The 15,930-nt window shown below is 51.2% G+C and overlaps 1 protein-coding gene and 1 long non-coding RNA gene across 20 annotated transcripts in view; both read right to left on the bottom strand.

The window, feature by feature from the left end:
• Positions 1 to 11,385, bottom strand: part of KMT5B (lysine methyltransferase 5B) — a 53,661-nt gene extending 42,276 nt beyond the window's left edge. For 5 of the 19 annotated variants that reach the window (XM_086385302.1, XM_086385308.1, XM_086385316.1 and 2 more), the window contains exon 1: positions 11,216 to 11,385. The gene's annotated coding sequence lies outside the window, so the exon portion shown is untranslated. Of the gene's footprint in view, positions 1 to 9,291; positions 9,371 to 10,228; positions 10,704 to 10,929; positions 11,113 to 11,215 lie in introns of those variants that run through there. The other 14 variants (XM_086385305.1, XM_086385312.1, XM_086385317.1 and 11 more) reach the window with 8 other exon arrangements.
• A 1,492-nt stretch (positions 11,386 to 12,877) lies between these two features.
• Positions 12,878 to 15,425, bottom strand: LOC147341761 (uncharacterized). The gene is made up of 3 exons (XR_015158019.1): positions 15,298 to 15,425; positions 14,510 to 14,614; positions 12,878 to 12,966 (listed from the first exon to the last, which is right to left on the bottom strand). It is a non-coding gene; the product is annotated as an uncharacterized LOC147341761 (long non-coding RNA).
• Positions 15,426 to 15,930: the final 505 nt, after the last annotated feature.

Below are 15,930 nucleotides of genomic sequence, written 5' to 3'. Positions count from 1 at the left end.
CCGTTCTTTCAAGTCTAAAATGACAACAGGACTCTATAACATACGTACCAAAGAATTCCTGTCAGTCTTTGTCAACGGCTATTCCAAACTCACTTGCATCCAACATACAGCTGAGGTTCCACAGAATCCTCCAGTATAATTCACGCAATGAGACCAGCTGAAGCCTCGCAAAGCCACCAGAAGCATCTGGGATCATTACTGCTCCATTAAGACTCTAACTGACAGGGTAACTGTGCATTGCCGATTTGTTAGAAAACTACCATGAAAGCTACCACACCTGTAACCTTAAAACTTGCTCCTGTAAACACTGCCAGAAAACAAATCTCATTCAAGAATTCAGATGACCTGTCAGAGTTCACCAGTGGTAGTGCTGGAAGTCTCAGGGATGATTCTCCGTAATTTGGCAGAAAACCCTCACCTAGGGCAGGGCACTGCTCCAAATCTGGAGTTGTCACGCAGATTCTGTGCTCACCGGGCATCTAGCACTAAACTTTAGAGCAAAGAACGGGTCTTTACACTTGTAAAAGAGCGACTAAAAAAGTATCATTTCTGCTTTTCTCTTCCAGCTTTTGTACAAACTCATATGCATCTTGCTTCAGTCAATTCAACAGCTTTCTCAAGCAGTCTCAGGAGGCAAAGCCCCACTCAGACCAGCAAGAGGATGGTGCCTGAAGACAGCAGTTCCCCACCAATGCACAATAATACTCCAGCCACCCCGTGAGGATAAAAGGATAGCTAGAGATGGCGTCACTAATCCTGCCAGTGGAGTCAAAGTCGCTCAGTCGTGTTCAACTCTTTGTGACCCCACAGACTGTAGCCCGTCAGGCTCCTCTGTCCATGGGATGCTCTGGGCAAAAACATTGGAGTGGGTAGCCGTTCCCTTCTCCAGGGTATCTTCCCAACCCAGGGATGGAACCAGGTTACTAGTTGCAATAACTTCTCAAAAGGAGGCTGGAAAATGGTTACCAAAGACAGCTATCATATCTTAATCTGGAATGTGTGAATGTTAGTTTACAAGGAAAGAAGTCTTTGGAGATATGATTAAATCAGATTTTTGAGATGAAAGAGATTATCCAGGTGGGCCGTAAATGTCATCACAAATGATCTTAAAAGAGAAGAGCAGAGGGAGATTTGACACCACATACACTTTGAGAAGAAGACCACAAGAGTGGAGAGGCAGCCACAAGCAAAGGAACGCACGGACACCAGACACTGGGGGAGGCCAAAAACAAGACTCTGAGAGCTTCTGGAGGGAGCCCCGCCCAGCCCCTGCCTCCGGCCCACCGCAGCTGCGAAAGAAGACGAGTCTGCCGTTACAGGCCACCACCTCTGTGGTATTTTACAGCACACACAGGAAAGCAATACGGAGACCGTGAAAAAGTAAACCAAAGCATAAATACATTCCAGTTAGACTCCAGAAATGCATAAAATTCCAACACATTACAGGAGATGTTAAGCACCTTTAAACAGTTGTTAAAATACATTTTTAAGGTCATTTCCCCCTTCAACTGCAGGTATCAACACGGCTACAGACAGCTGTATGGATTGTGAGGATACAACTGGTGTCTCAACTAAACATCGAATTACTCATGCACTGTGCTTAAGCACAGTTAACCAAGACCTTCCTTAGAAGCATCGTACTGAACATTATATATTCATATATGTTTACAACAAAAGATGAGAATTAAAACTGTTAAATTTTTCACTTAGCAGACCATTTTAAACAGCAAAAGAGCCACCACTGGTAGGTCTACAATCAGATGTTTACAACACTTACACTTATTCGGCCACTGATCGACAACTGAGCATGTAAAACTCCTCACTACAGAAAATACTGCTTCAAATCACCTTATTTACGTACACCGTACGTACACCAGTTATGTATCACAACAAAGGATTCTACGCAAGAAAGATTTGTGTCTCCAACTGTCTCAGCAGCTATCTCTAAAATAAAGGTTTTAGCTGATGTGGTTGCCGAGGGAAATTCTGCCCCCAATCTCCTTCCCTATTTCTCCACATTCACTCCACGTGCTCACCTAGGAGTGCCCATAAACAAAATCAAGGACGCTTCCTTTGTTACCCTCCTCTCTGGGACCCAAAGAGCATTTCACTCTTCTATCAACAGATGACACCTAGTGGCAAGACCCTGTAAGTACAGTCCACAGTTCCCGAGAAGCTCTGACGGAAGTAGAACAAAGAATCATCGATTCTTATGGGCAAAGACAAGGGGGAGAAGAATACAAAACGTGAATCCTGGTCTGAGTCCGAGTCTTGGGCCGAGACTGAGTCTGCCGGATGGCAGACTGGGCAGAGGGCAGCGCACACCCTGGGGTGGGCTGTGGCTCGGAGGGCGCAGAGCGCCCGGGGCCCACCCTGGCTCCATTCATTACTCTCCAGCAACATGACCATGGACAAGTCACTCACCCTCGCTAATGTCTCATTAGGAAAAGGAAGAGAAGCCCGGCACAAGGATTAGATGAGCAGAAACCGCTACTACAATAAAGGTCTCCAAGTGCCCCCTCTTTGCGTGTAACTACGGAAGAAACAAAGAAGACCGCACTCTGGTGTGTCACTCACACAACTTCCAAGAGTCAAACAGAAAGTCCCCGTTCCTCGTCCTACCGTAATCCCCGCAAGAAAAAGAAACACCACACCACCTCATCCACTAGAAAAAGTACGGAGTTTCAAGAAAATGAAAAGGAGCAAGGCGCTCATTTATGACAGAGTTGAGATCAGCTCTGCTTTTCCTACTGCTCCTGAAGAGAAGGAGGGTGACTTCCGGCACCAATGTATAATTAAACATCACTGAATACATCTCACATGTTAACTTAACAGTCAGAGGAACTCTAGATTTTGATACAACAGAATAAATATACTTTGTTGTGTATCTGATAAAACATCATCTTTCTTACCATAACTCCATTTCTTAAAACAACAATAGTTCCTCCATTCACTTGCTCTTGTTTAGTCACTAAGTTGTGTCCAACTCTTTGTGACCCCACAGACTGCAGCCCACCAGGTCCTCTGTCCATGGGATTTCCTAGGCAAGAATACTGGAGTGGGTTGCCATTTTCTTCTCCAGGGGATCTTCCCAACCCAGGGATCGAACCCTTGTCTCCTATGTTGGCAGGTAGATTCCTTACCACTGAGCCACCAGGAAAGCCCTCCCTTTCACCTGCTACTGCTGCTAAGTCACTTCAGTCGTGTCCGACTCTGTGCGACCCCATAGACGGCAGCCCACCAGGCTCCCCCCTCCCTGGGATTCTCCAGGCAAGAACACTGGAGTGGGTTGCCATTTCCTTCTCCAATGCGTGAAAGTGAAAAGTGAAAGCGAAGTCGCTCAGTCGTGTCCGACCCTCAGCGATTCCATGGACTGCAGCCTACCAGGCTCCCCCATCCATGGGATTTTCCAGGCAGGAGTACTGGAGTGGAGTGCCATTGCCTAGCGCTTCCTAAATTAACTTTATCATGTAACTGTCATGCCCCGTAAAGGAGGCACTTCATTTCCCCCCAGTTATACAGATCAAAGACTAGAGAATAAGCTCAACTCTACTCACAGAAAGTATCCCGCTAGTGGAAAAGCATGTGACCAGAGGGAGAGACCACTTAAAAGAAGTAAATGCAACGAAGAGTAGCAACAGACGGGGAGAGAGGAAAGGCTTCATGTTTCAAACACAAGCTGGGCAAGACGTAGTGACAAACCAGATGCAGGTGCTGAGGGATAGAAAGGACTCACGTCAGAGGCCTCCAGTTGGGACACAAGTTTCAGCTGGGGACACTGCAAGGTGGCCATTAACTGCATTAGGGACTGGAGAAGGAACACATTTGCAGGAAAGATGAGAAAGTCTGGATTTGCTAAATTTGAGGAAGGGGCAGTACTCAGTGTTCTAAGATGTTGAAACTCAGGAGAGAAGTGACTGTGAATAGAGCAATAAATGGCACCCCACTCCAGTTTTCTGGCCTGAAGGAATCCCATGGACACAGAAGCCTGGCAGACCACAGTCTCTGGGGCCGCGGAGAGCTGGATGCGACTGGGCGGCAGCAGCGCGACAGGAGCCTGCAGCTCAGCGAGCAAGTCAGCACTGTCTAAGCCACAGACTTGCCACTTCTTGACAAAGTAATACGCTACCAACGCATGATACCAAAAAGACGACTTTCTGAGCTTTATCACGGTCACTGAAATAAAAACGGAGTGAAGAGAAAAGAAAAGAAGCCAGAAACACACACTGGCATCTTGAGAGCCAGACAGGCCTTGCACAGGAGCACCCCACCTCATAGTGTTTGGGGATATGTGCTGCTCAGCGCCTACCAGTGCCCAACACATGGCTGAGCAAGCGTCCGCTCAGACACGAACGGAGAGCTGAGCGCCACAGGGGCCACCTGGCTGCTTGCACTATGATCCAGCAACTGTGCTAATAACTTCATATACGTCGTATTGTTTATCCCTATCACAGTACCTTAAATATACAAGGTTTTTAATATTCATAAACATACAATAGCAAATTACACAATTTGTAACGTAAAACATTAAAAAATACAATAATTTATACGACTATTATCACCCTCATTTCACAAATAAGAGGAAGCCTTAAGAGAATGAGAAAAAACTAAAGGCCACGTTGAAAGACTACATATACACTCTTGACCATACAAGAAAGCAATATAAGCCTGACTCAAACGAAATTTTAAACATATTTTGCCTCATAGGTGAAAAGCAAGACCCTAAAACAAAACAGACATTGCTCCTGGTTTCACAGAGCTCAGGGTGCAGTGTGAGATGAGACAAGCGTGAAACCTAAGTTCTGGTAAGAGCTATAAACGAGACAAGTAGGCTACAGGAGGGACTAACGTGGGACAGAGTTCCCACTGGATGATCACGAAGAAGAAACCAAAAGGCGTGAATAGAGACCCAGTCACCTTTCTGATCAAAAACACTCCGGCATCTATCTACACCCACCAAATGAATACTTTCTGAGGCAACTGGCTTGGTCTAAATCCTCCACTGAATGAGGTGTCTTTTTGTCTCTTTTGAGGGGAAGGGAGAAGCGGGTTTGTACTGGCTCACCGGCTGAAGGATCAGCCCCCTTTACTCTTCAGCAGGTGGGTGGAGGGAGGGGGTTCCATCTTCCTAACAGTAAGTTGGTTTTCTTGCCAAAAATACATATCCCTTCACAACATGCAACATAAGGGCTTTTCTTGAAAATACTCTTCAGAGGTTAAACTGTATCAGATATTTCAACCTTGTTAAAAATGAGACAGACAAAATGACTCATTCTGCAGACTGAGAATCAACTCAATCCAGGATTTATCAACAAACTCCTGGGAGCCACCAGGCACTGTTCGTGGTGCTGGAATACCGTCTGCATCCAGGAAACACTAGAGGGCACACGAGAGTTTCAGCTTTCGGGAAACCGCACAAGACAACTACGGAGCGGGGGGGTGGGGGTGGGGGGGACCTTTGCAAAACCAAAGGGAAGCCTGAGAAAGCCAGGAATCTGATGAGCAGAGCAGGAGTGCAGAACAGCAGAACGACCTTCACCTGAAGGGCTCTTCTGCCTTAGACCTGAGAGGCAATCCTAGCGTCACAAGAGATCTACAGACCTGGTGCTCCTATGCAGACGCCCAGGTCAGCTGTTTGTTTCATCCTAACACACATACCGAGGGTTCCCCAGATTGGCAACACTATGAGCTAGGTGAGACAGGTACTGTCACCACACGTGAGATGGCTGAACCTCAGAATGAAGCTGCCTTCCTGAAGTCAAGCTGCCTTAAACAGATAGCCTGGGTCTAGAACTCGAGAGTCCTGCTGAAGTCTGGGAGGACTACCTCAAGACTGGCGTCACGTGCATCACCCACAGAGGTCTCTCACCTGCTTTTTCCTTTGTGTGCTCTCCTAATACAGAGAACAGGACATCCTGCAGAAACGCAACTGACAAACAGGAGCCACAGAGAGGTGTGAGCCAGCCAGACCTGAGGAATCAAACTTCTGGGGTCCCCGTCTCCAAAATCTAAAACCCGACTGACTGTAAGCTGTGCGTCTGTCCTCGCTTAGCCATGTCTGACTCTTTGCAACCCCATGGACTGTGGCTCACCAGGCTCCTCATGGGATTTTCCTGGCAAGAACACTGCAACGGGTTGCCACTTCCTTGTCTAGATCTTCCTGACCCAGGAATTGAACCTGCATCTCCTGCATTGCAGGAGGATTCTTTACCACTGGGTCACCAGGGAAGCCTGATTGTAAGCTGTACCATCAACTTAATATTTCAAAACAAGGAGGCGAGACTATGTGAAATACACAGGTGAACTATGTAAACCAACTGGAGAGATGGCAAAGTGATTAGGTTGGCTCTTAGAAGTGAGAAAATGGGTGTGACTAAGTGTAAAAGAGTATACTTTAGAACTGCAAGTGATGTCAGAGGTTAACGTTTAGCTGTTTTACAGATGAAGAAACTAAGGCTTGGCCCCATCAATGCTTTAAACAAATAAGGAGGGGCAGACTGGAACACGGGTATCGATTCTTACTCCGGTGGCCCTTCATCCAGCCCCGGAACTGTCTGTATAGCTATACTATGAAATTATGCACATCCTCAGAGAAGACCGTGCAGTGCTCGCGTCTGCGTCCGTCTCACGCAGACGCTGCCAGCCCCCAATCTGGCTGGCACGGGAGACAGAGGCAGTGAGCGACCAAAGTGCTCCAGCGGTCCCAGGAGCCCTTCAACCCAATGGGAGGAAAATCATGAAGCAAAACATAATTCAGAGCATCAATGACTATGGAAATCAGTGACTTTTTTTCCCATTCTGTGAGAATATTTTAGAATTAATGCAAACAGTTCTGCTTCCATCACCAACTATATAAAGACAATATATCCACTGCCTCTGAGCAACATGGGGATCAAAAGAAAAGTGTTTTTATTTTTAAACTAGACATTAATGTGGGTTTAGAAAAACAAAATAATGAGTCTTTCCTGCACAGATGGATTCTCTCTATTCCACACCTTTAAAATAGTAAAGTCCTGTAAAGCAAGTTAAATAAGATGTGCGTGACTAAAATTTGAGGACGTGTCTGTTGAATAAAACAAGATACATTTGTAAGTGAAAAGTTACTCAGACTTTCTGTAATCTGATTTGGACAAAGACGAACTCTAGTCACATTAGTAGAAAAATACAGAGTTAAGATATTGGTTAAACATGACCATTTTCTCCCAACCAACACTTCTAATCTTCTTGGAAACACCAAATTATGGGGAAGGGGCTTATAGTAAGAACTAAAGTAAAACCAGATTTGTAAAGGGTTTTTTGGGGGGAGGGGTAGGGGGGACGGAATGTAGAGTTGATAGAATTTAAAGAAAGTTGTGAAACTTGCCTAAGCCCAGTGGAACTCCTGACTTGTTCACTAGGACCCTTCCTTGTACAGCTTGTTCCGTGGAGCTCGGTCATGACACAACAGGGTTCAATTCACATTTCATACTTAAGAGCTTCAGAGTATGTTTTTTAAGATTTCAAAGTTGACAGTCTATCCAAGAAAAAAGTTACTTTTCAAATCACTGTGTTTTAATGGTTAGAACTCCTAATACTTGCAATTTAAAGTGCACTGGCTAGTTTTACACAGTAGTAAACTTAAGTGTGTGCTTTTAATTGCAATTAAAACCATTTCCTACACCAAGACACATCAGCAAATACATTTTCCCTCCAAATAAAAAGTAACTAAAAATCAGGCCGAAAAACTGAGTTACATCTTTACACATGAAACTTCTACTGCACAGAGCTCCACCTGAGACACAGCTATCCACACTCTATTATTTCCTCAGTGTATCTGTGGAACTAAGATACACACTGGAACAAAGACACACGGTCCCCATCTTTAACAACGTGTGGAAAACTTAGCAATTAGAGTGTTCCAGGGCTGACAGAGACCTGTAACTCCTGCCCACCAAAGACGGATTTTATGAGAGGAGAGAAAGTAAAGCTCATCCATGGCAGGCAGCACAGGATAACGGAATCGACAGCATTTGTCTGAACAGATTTGCTTTCCTAAGCCGTGTGAAGGGCATCCCTGTGGACAGGGAGCTGCTACCACGCTACACACACAAATGACTCTGCAACACAATCAGGCCACATGCTCATGTCCTACAAGGCCACAAACTGATACTCAGAGAAACCAGATTCAATCCCAGATATGTAGGACCCAAGGGAAAACTTGTAAACCAGCATGCCCCACCCACAAAACTCAAAGCTCAAAGACACAAACAACCTGCAGCCACTTCCTTTACAGGCATATTCCACCAGACCCCCAAGCTGCCCACTGCTATTTGCTTCCGGTGTGGAGAGTTAGAACAGAAGCACTTCAGCGTGCACAAGACGACAAATGAAAACACAGGCAGGACAGCACTTGGAAATGACTTTGAGTTTAGTTTCAAAGTTTATGGGTAAAAAATTAAGCCCTACTCTCTTCTCCCCTTGAAGGGTAAATATGCCCATTACTCCTTTCGCTCTCAAACTAAGTGGTTTTGTTGACAAAAACAATGTTGTAATAATAGAATGCACGTATTTTGAAGAACTACATATAAATCACCAAGCTCTATTAATAAGTTAGTATTTTTCATCAAGTGTCTATTGAGCACCTGCTCTGAGCAGAGAAGATAACTCAATAAGCTACCAAAAAGACGAGGGGATGGGCAGGTAAATAACCAAATTCAATGTAACAACTGCTCAGGGAACACACAGGTGTGCCTTCTAACCTGAGGGCTCAGTCTCTGCACGTGTGTAAGAGCTCTGTGCGGTGTGGAAGAGTTACCCAGAAGGTCACACTCTCATGAGGCCCTTCTGAAGAGTGTCATTCCAGGGTCAGGAATGCAAGAGTGCTGGGCAAGACATCAAAAGATGGCAGAAGGGGAAACTGCTGGGGCCGGAGCTTGGACATTTGAAGAGAATGCTGAGTGATTAGAAACTGGAAAAGGGGCCTGAGTTCCCACAGGGCTGGGATCAGAGCGTTTGTGGACTTTAATCCTGGAATCTAGGGAGCCCCACAGTGACAGGACCACACCTGTGGTGAAGGCCCTAAACATTTGGCTACAAAGTAAATTTGTGTCTATACTAAGTAACTCTTCGATTTCCCCCACAGGTATAAATTATCTGTGATGATTTCAGGCAAAACTGATATTCCCTTCCTTCTTCAAAATGCTTCAGTTCAGTTCAGTTGCTCAGTCCTGTCGGACTCTTTGTGACCCCATGAATCGCAGCACACCAGGCCTCCCTGTCCATCACCAACTCCCGGAGTTCACTCAAACTCACGTCCATCGAGTCCGTGATGCCATCCAGCCATTTCATCCTCTGTCGTCCCCTTCTCCTGCCCACAATCCCTCCCAGCATCATCAGGGTCTTTTCCAATGAGTCAACTCTTCGCATGAGGTGGCCAAAGTACTGGAGTTTCAGCTTTAGCATCAGTCCTTCCAATGAACACCCAGGACTGAATTTCTTTAGGATGGACTGGTTGGATCTCCTTGCAGTCCAAGGACTCTTAAGAGTCTTCTCCAACACCACAGTTCAAAAGCATCAATTCTTCGGTGCTCAGCTTTCTTCACAGTCCAACTCTCACATCCATACAACACCAGTGGAAAACCATAGCCTTGACTAGACGGACCTTTGTTGGTAAAGTAATGTCTCTGCTTTTTAATATGCTATCTAGGTTGGTCATAACTTTCCTTCCAAGGAGTAAACGTCTTTTAATTTCATGGCTGCAATCACCATTTGCAGTGATTTTGGAGCCCCCAAAAATAAAGTCAATGCTTATACTTGGACAATTAATCACCAAAAGTTATAGGCGTGTTCTTACTATTAAAGACCAAAAGGGGAAGGAAAAAAAAGCTTCAGCTGGCAACTGTTTCCACTAATGATCTTATTAAGCCATGCTCCATTGTAGTTTATATCAAAACGCTTTACACCTGAAAAAGATCCTGATGAAAAGTAGCACAATCACAACCAATCAATTCCTCTGCGTCCTACTCTAAATAAAGATCCCCACCACCCCCCTTCCCCCCCGCCGCCGGAGAGAATTTCGTTTGGTAAGTTCTGAAAAACTTATTTTCAAAAAACACACGTTCGCCTCCTCAGTATTCTTAAAAAAGTTTCCCCTACTCAATGGGTCGGAAGCCAGAGCTCCAAAACCGGGTCAACGGAACCCAAACCGACAAAGAGTGACTTTCTCTGGGTCCCAAGTGCTTTTCTATACCGTTCCAGCAAGTCAGGTCCAGTTGTCACCTTCTTCACGTTTCCCCCACTCTCACAGTTGGGGGTGACGCGGATCATCATCTCCGGGGATGCAGGGGACCGTGTCACTCTGGGAGGACCAGCGCGTGTCCTCGGGACCCGAGACGCCACAGACCGAGGGGGACCGGGCCGAAGCGCAGGGGGCGGGGGGAGCCAGGGGCCAGGGAGGCCAGCCCGGGCCAAGGTGCCGGGGCCGCCGTCAGAAGGCACGGAGCGGGGCGGAGGACGGGCCCGGGAGGAGACCAGGAATGAGGCTCGAGCCCAAACAAAAACAACCCAAAGTTGAGCGCGGCGGAGACAGCAGATTGGGCGAGACCGTTCACGGCTGCCCATTGGAGAAGAGGGAAAACAGAGTCCCCCAATCGCGAGCGGCGGGGCTGCTCCCCTCGTGCGGCCGCGGGCCGGCCCGGCGCTGCCCGGCGGCCGCTACCGCTCCCTTCCGGCCGCGGCGCCCACTGCAGGGCCCGCGCCCCCCGCTCGCCGCCGCCGCCGCGCCCCTCCCCCCGCCGTCCCCACCGCCCCCGCGGCCCCGGCTCCGGCCCCCCCACCCCGGCCCGGCCCGGCGCCCCCCGCGCTCCTGCCGGCCCGCCCCCAGCCCGCCGCCCGCGGCCGGTGCCCCGCCGCCCCCCGCACGCCCGCGCCGGCGTCCGCCCCCCTGCTCACCGGGCGCTACCCGTTCCTCCTCGGGGCGCGTGGAGGCCCCGCCGCCCCGCCGCTGCGCCGCTGGGGGGGGGCCCCCGCTATGCCCGGCGACACTTTCTCGTCCCCCAAGAAAATTAATCACCAAAAAAAATTCCACAGAAAAATGGGAAGAGTAAAATCCAAGATGGCGGCCCCCGCCGCAGCACCGCCCGCTCCATCCGCTGTCGGGAAATGAGTCCCAGCCGCGGCCGGAGCCCCCCGCCCCCACCGCGCCGCGCCCCCCGCGCCCCCGCGCCGCGGGCCTCACCTCGCCTCGCGCGCGGCCTCAGGGAATCCCGGAGGCAGCCGCTGGCCTGGCGACTCCGCGCCCTGGGTCCTGGCGCCGCGCGTGCCGTCTCCGGTGCCCGGGCGCCCTCACCTCATAGCCCCGGAGCCTCGCCGTCCGCGCCGCAGACGCGTCGCCGCCCCCGGTGAGCCGCTCGGACGCCGCCCGGGAACGGTGGAAGGACACGAAAAGGAGTACCCTCGGCCGGGCGGAGGGACACCACTTCAGCTCGCGCTTCTTCGGCCGCCTCTGTTGCTTTTACGGGACTGGGGGTTGGGTGGGGGTGGGGTGGGGGTGGGGGAGGCGGAGAAACCCGAGAAAGAAATGAGTTCCCCCGCCGGCTGCTTCCCGCGGCGGAGGAACAAAAAAGCGAATTTCGAGAGGACGGGGCCAGTCGTCGCTTCGCTTCGCTCGCAGCGGAGGGATTCGTATTGAGCGGTCGGAAAGGATCCCTCCGCCTCTCGCTGCCCTTTAAATCGCGGCTGGAGGCGGCGTTGCCGCGCGCCCCTCGGGCGCTACCTGGGCTTTAGGTCTTTACTTGCGCTCGGGGTCTCTCGAGGCTGCCTTCCAATCCTCAGTCCCTGGCGTAGCAGCACCCACCGGGGACCGCTTCTGAGTCAGGACGGGGGTCAGCCGTGGGGGACGGGCAGGCTTCTCGCCCTCTGCGCCTCCCGGGTGCGCCGAGACTGGGTGGCCCCCGTGGAGGCGAGCCTCTTTGTTGTGGGAGTGGGTGTCGTTGGGAGCAGATAACACCCTTCAAGACCGTGTGGGCAGCCCGAGTTCCACCGCCTGGTGTGGGAGGGAGCGGGACGTGAGCCTGCATCATCCCGGCCACTAGCTTCCTAACGTCAGCCGGCCATTTCTTGAGCACCTACTGTGCGTCGGGTTTTCGGAGAAACGGGTTTTGCCGATTCACTCCCTCGTTGGGCAGTGCCGGTACCCAAGGATGGGGGCCCCCTCCTGGGCCTCAGGCTAGTCGGGAAGTTGTTGAGAGGCTCCCACGGGCCGGGCGCGCTGCCTCGCCCTTTGGTTCTGCCTGCGGGATTGATGATAATGGCTGCAAAATAACAATCCTGAGAGAAACATCCTTTTCTGGATACCAGGCACCATTCTCAAGCTTTGGTGCCCTGTCTGGTTTACAACGACTCCCAGGAGGTGGGGACCGTTTTTTCCCACTTTATACGTAGGGAGACTGAGGCATCGAGAGGTGAGGCGACCTCCACAGTCAGGGCTTGAAGCAGAGCCCTTATCCTGATAAAAAGCGCAGAGGCCAAGAAGTTGAGGTTGCCACAAGCGGCAGATGGCACGGTATTGGTGCTTAAACGTCTCCGCCACCCGGAAGAGTGGATGTGGGTATGGAAGGAAAAGGGAGTGGTTGAGAAAGGTGAGCCCGAGAAGTGCAGACGCCCTGGGGCCGGAGTGGGGGAGGAGGTGGTAAAGAGCCCAGCTCGGTCCTACAGAGAGGAGGCAGGCTAGACAGGCGGGTCCTTCTATTCCAGGAAGAACCCCGGGCCTTCCTTGGTTTCCTGCCATTACCAGGGCCTGGCACAGAGTAGACATGCCAGAAAAGCGGCTTCCGTGGACCGTGTCGATGACCACAAGGTCTGTGGTCCACCAAACCACCACCACCAACACGACTGCTTACTTGATTTTCTCTCCCTTTTGACCTTGAGTGGCAGACGTAGCGCTTATTATCCCCTTTCACAGATGCGAAATTGAGGCACAGTGATTGGCTGAGGACAGGAATTAACAGAGGTGGAGGCGGGACTAGACCTTAAACACCAGCGCTCCTCCCACTGCCCTCACCTTGCCTCCTGGGGAAGCCCACTGGGCGGGGATGGGGCTGTGTGGAGTCTCCCCACCCCTCAGGTGAAGCCTATCGGCTCAGGACCCTGCACGTTCTGCTCTTTCACTCTGAGAGCCTTCGGGCTTCTCTGACATCAGAAGCTGCCTTGCCACGTTCCTCTCTGCTAGCACAACTAATGTTTCACTAGCTTCTGATTTATGGCTAAACTTTACAATTATTTTCATAGTGCTTGGCTCCAAATCCTCAAATCGCACCCCACTGAGACTGCTGTTGCCACCCTATCTCCTCCCTGGAGGAAGAAGCCCAGGGGGCACCACAGTCCTGTGTGGGTTCCCCTGGGTCTCGGTGCCCAGGCCCCAAGTCCGGCCATGCCCAGGCAGCCCTTCACAGCCCCGAACATCTCTGTTTTCCCCACTCGAAGCTTTCCAGAGTCCATCCCGACAGCGCCCCCTGCGGCTGACACCCAAATCCGGACCCTGACAAGTCCCCAGACTCCCAAGACGCTGGCTCCATTCGCTTCCGGCCCAGCGCCAGCCCAAGTATTCCGGGCGGTGACTTGCAGGGAGCAGGGGAGGCAGATGGGTGACCCCAGACACAAGTCCCTCCGGCTCCCCACTTCTGAGCCTGTCTCCACCCCTCACCCCCTCCCCGTCCCCCCTGTGCTGCTGGCTGCTCTTCCAGCCTCCGCTGAGAGGCCCTCAGGGTGGGCCGGAGCTCTCTGAGCTGGCCAGAGGCCACAGCCCAGAGCAGCTTTGCTTGGGGGAGACTGGAAATTCGACTTCCCCACAGTGAGCGTGGCCAGCTGGAGGCTGCCTCCTGCCAGCTGGCAGAGGAGGGGGGTGGGGGACAGGAAGTAGTGTGGCCAGGCACCTGCCCAGCCCCCCACGTGACAGGAGCCACCGGCATTTACACCGTGAAGCCGCTGGATGCCCCGAGTGGAGGTGCTAAGCCACAGAGGCGGTGGGGCCCCACCAGTCCTGGACAGACGGAAAGATATTAACAACTCTAAAGAAAGACTGAGTTGGCGGAAGGAGCCTGGGCCAGCCCCGGAAGCCCAGGAGTGCCAGCCAAGCCCGCAGCTGACCTGGGCGCCGCACCCCTGCCACGGGATCTGTTCCAGTCCCCCCAGAAGGACCCAGGGGGCACTGCAGAGACCCACCTGGGTCCCACCAAACCTGCATCCCTCTCCCACGCCCCTTCTTCAAATACCAGGTTCACGCAGCCACTGGCTGGAAGGGATTTGCTTGCTGGGATCCTGTGCCCACAGGGAGGGCCCACAGGTCCTGCTGAGCCCAGAATACCAGTCTGGGTGGCAGGTGGCTTCTCAATGTAAAGCGATACCTTGGCTTTCAGACTCTGCTCTCCTGTCTTCCCTTTACCCCTGCCGACCCCACCCCTGCCCGGAAGGCAGGGCCGCTTTGATGGGAGCAGGTGCCAGAGTGGGCGGCGGGAAGAGGGTGGGGACATACCCAGGGTGAGTCCAATGATCCGTCTGGGTGGCTGAGGGCTCCTCAGCCACCTGCCTGAGCATCGCAGCGCCCCGTGCATCGTGCTTGCCCCTCCACTGCCCAGTCCTGTTTTGGTAGAGAAGAAAAGGTCAAGTGACCTGCCCAAGGCCAAGTCAACAGCAGCAAGACTCCAAGGCAGCTGTGATTAGGGCCATGGCATGAGTCTGACCTGGGTTTGAATCTAAGTTCCACAACCTAGCAGCCATGTGATTTGGGCCCAATGAGGCAGCCTGTCTACACGCCTGTTCTCTCACCTGCGCAAAGGTGCCAGTCCTGATCCTGCCCAAGGAGTCCCCTCTGTAGCTTCAAAACCACTTATGTACCAAAGATGCCCATCTTCCCATCCCCACCTGCACGTCTCTAAACTTCTGACACCGCCACTTAGGTGTTTCATAGGCATTTCACATAAAACGAGGTTAAAATTGAAAACACACATGCATGCCAAATTCCATTTCCCAGAAAGAGACCTTTCCCACTTGCTCAGGTCCAGTACCTAGCTTTTATTTTCTCTTAATGGCCTTTGTGTTCGGTTTGGTTGGTTTCCTCCTTAGCACATATCACCATCTATCATCCTGTGTGTGTGCGTTAGTCGCTCTGTCGTGTCTGGCTCTTTATGACCCCATGGATTGTAGCCTGTCTATGGAATTTCCCAGGCAAGAATACTGGAGTGGGTTGCCATTTCCTCCTCCAAAGGGATCTTCCTGACCCAGGGATCGGACCCAAGTTTCCCTTGCAGACAGGTTCCTTACCGTCTGAGCCAAGGAATCCCCCTGGCGTCCGTATCTTTCACTTACTCATTGCATCTACCGACTGCATCTTTCTTCCCAGCTGTGAGTTATTTAAGGACGGGGGCTTTGCCTTTTTCACTGCTCTGTCCTCAACGTCTAGAACAGCGCCCGGGGCCCTGGTGCAGAGGCTTAATTCACGAAAGGTAATGCTAACCTTCTGGTGTTGCTACAGGGATAAAAGGATTTGTAAGCGAGTTTCTAACCACTCTCCTGTTTCCAAGGCTCAAGCGCCAGTCGAGGAAGTTTCTCCACCACCCACCCCTACACGTGCACAGACTTCCCTGCCTTTCAAGCTCAGGAGTGCCCTGGGTTTCGTGTCTGCCTAAGACAACCCATAGGGTCCCAGAAACAGCCCCGTGCTGAGGGCTGGTACTCCTTCCAGTTCTCACCAGCACCAGAAAGGAACCCAGACATAAAACAGCCACTCCTGTCCTCTCAGACACACCTGGGATGAACACAGAGAGGATCAGTGGCTGCTGAAAAACTGGTTTCCTTAAGGGCAGGGAAAGTGTCCTCTTATTATTAGTCAATAATTTCAAACTTACAAGGAGGTTTCAAGCATAGCACAAAAACTTCACTTTCCTAAACTGTAAG

This window comes from Bos grunniens, chromosome 29 (genome assembly GCF_055505025.1).
Source record: "Bos grunniens cultivar Pamir isolate PY7600 chromosome 29, Bosgru_T2T1.0, whole genome shotgun sequence".
NCBI classification, from domain to species: Eukaryota; Metazoa; Chordata; class Mammalia; order Artiodactyla; family Bovidae; genus Bos; species Bos grunniens.
Note: the sequence above shows the minus strand (reverse complement) of the source record. Positions and strands in the feature narration are given on the sequence as shown.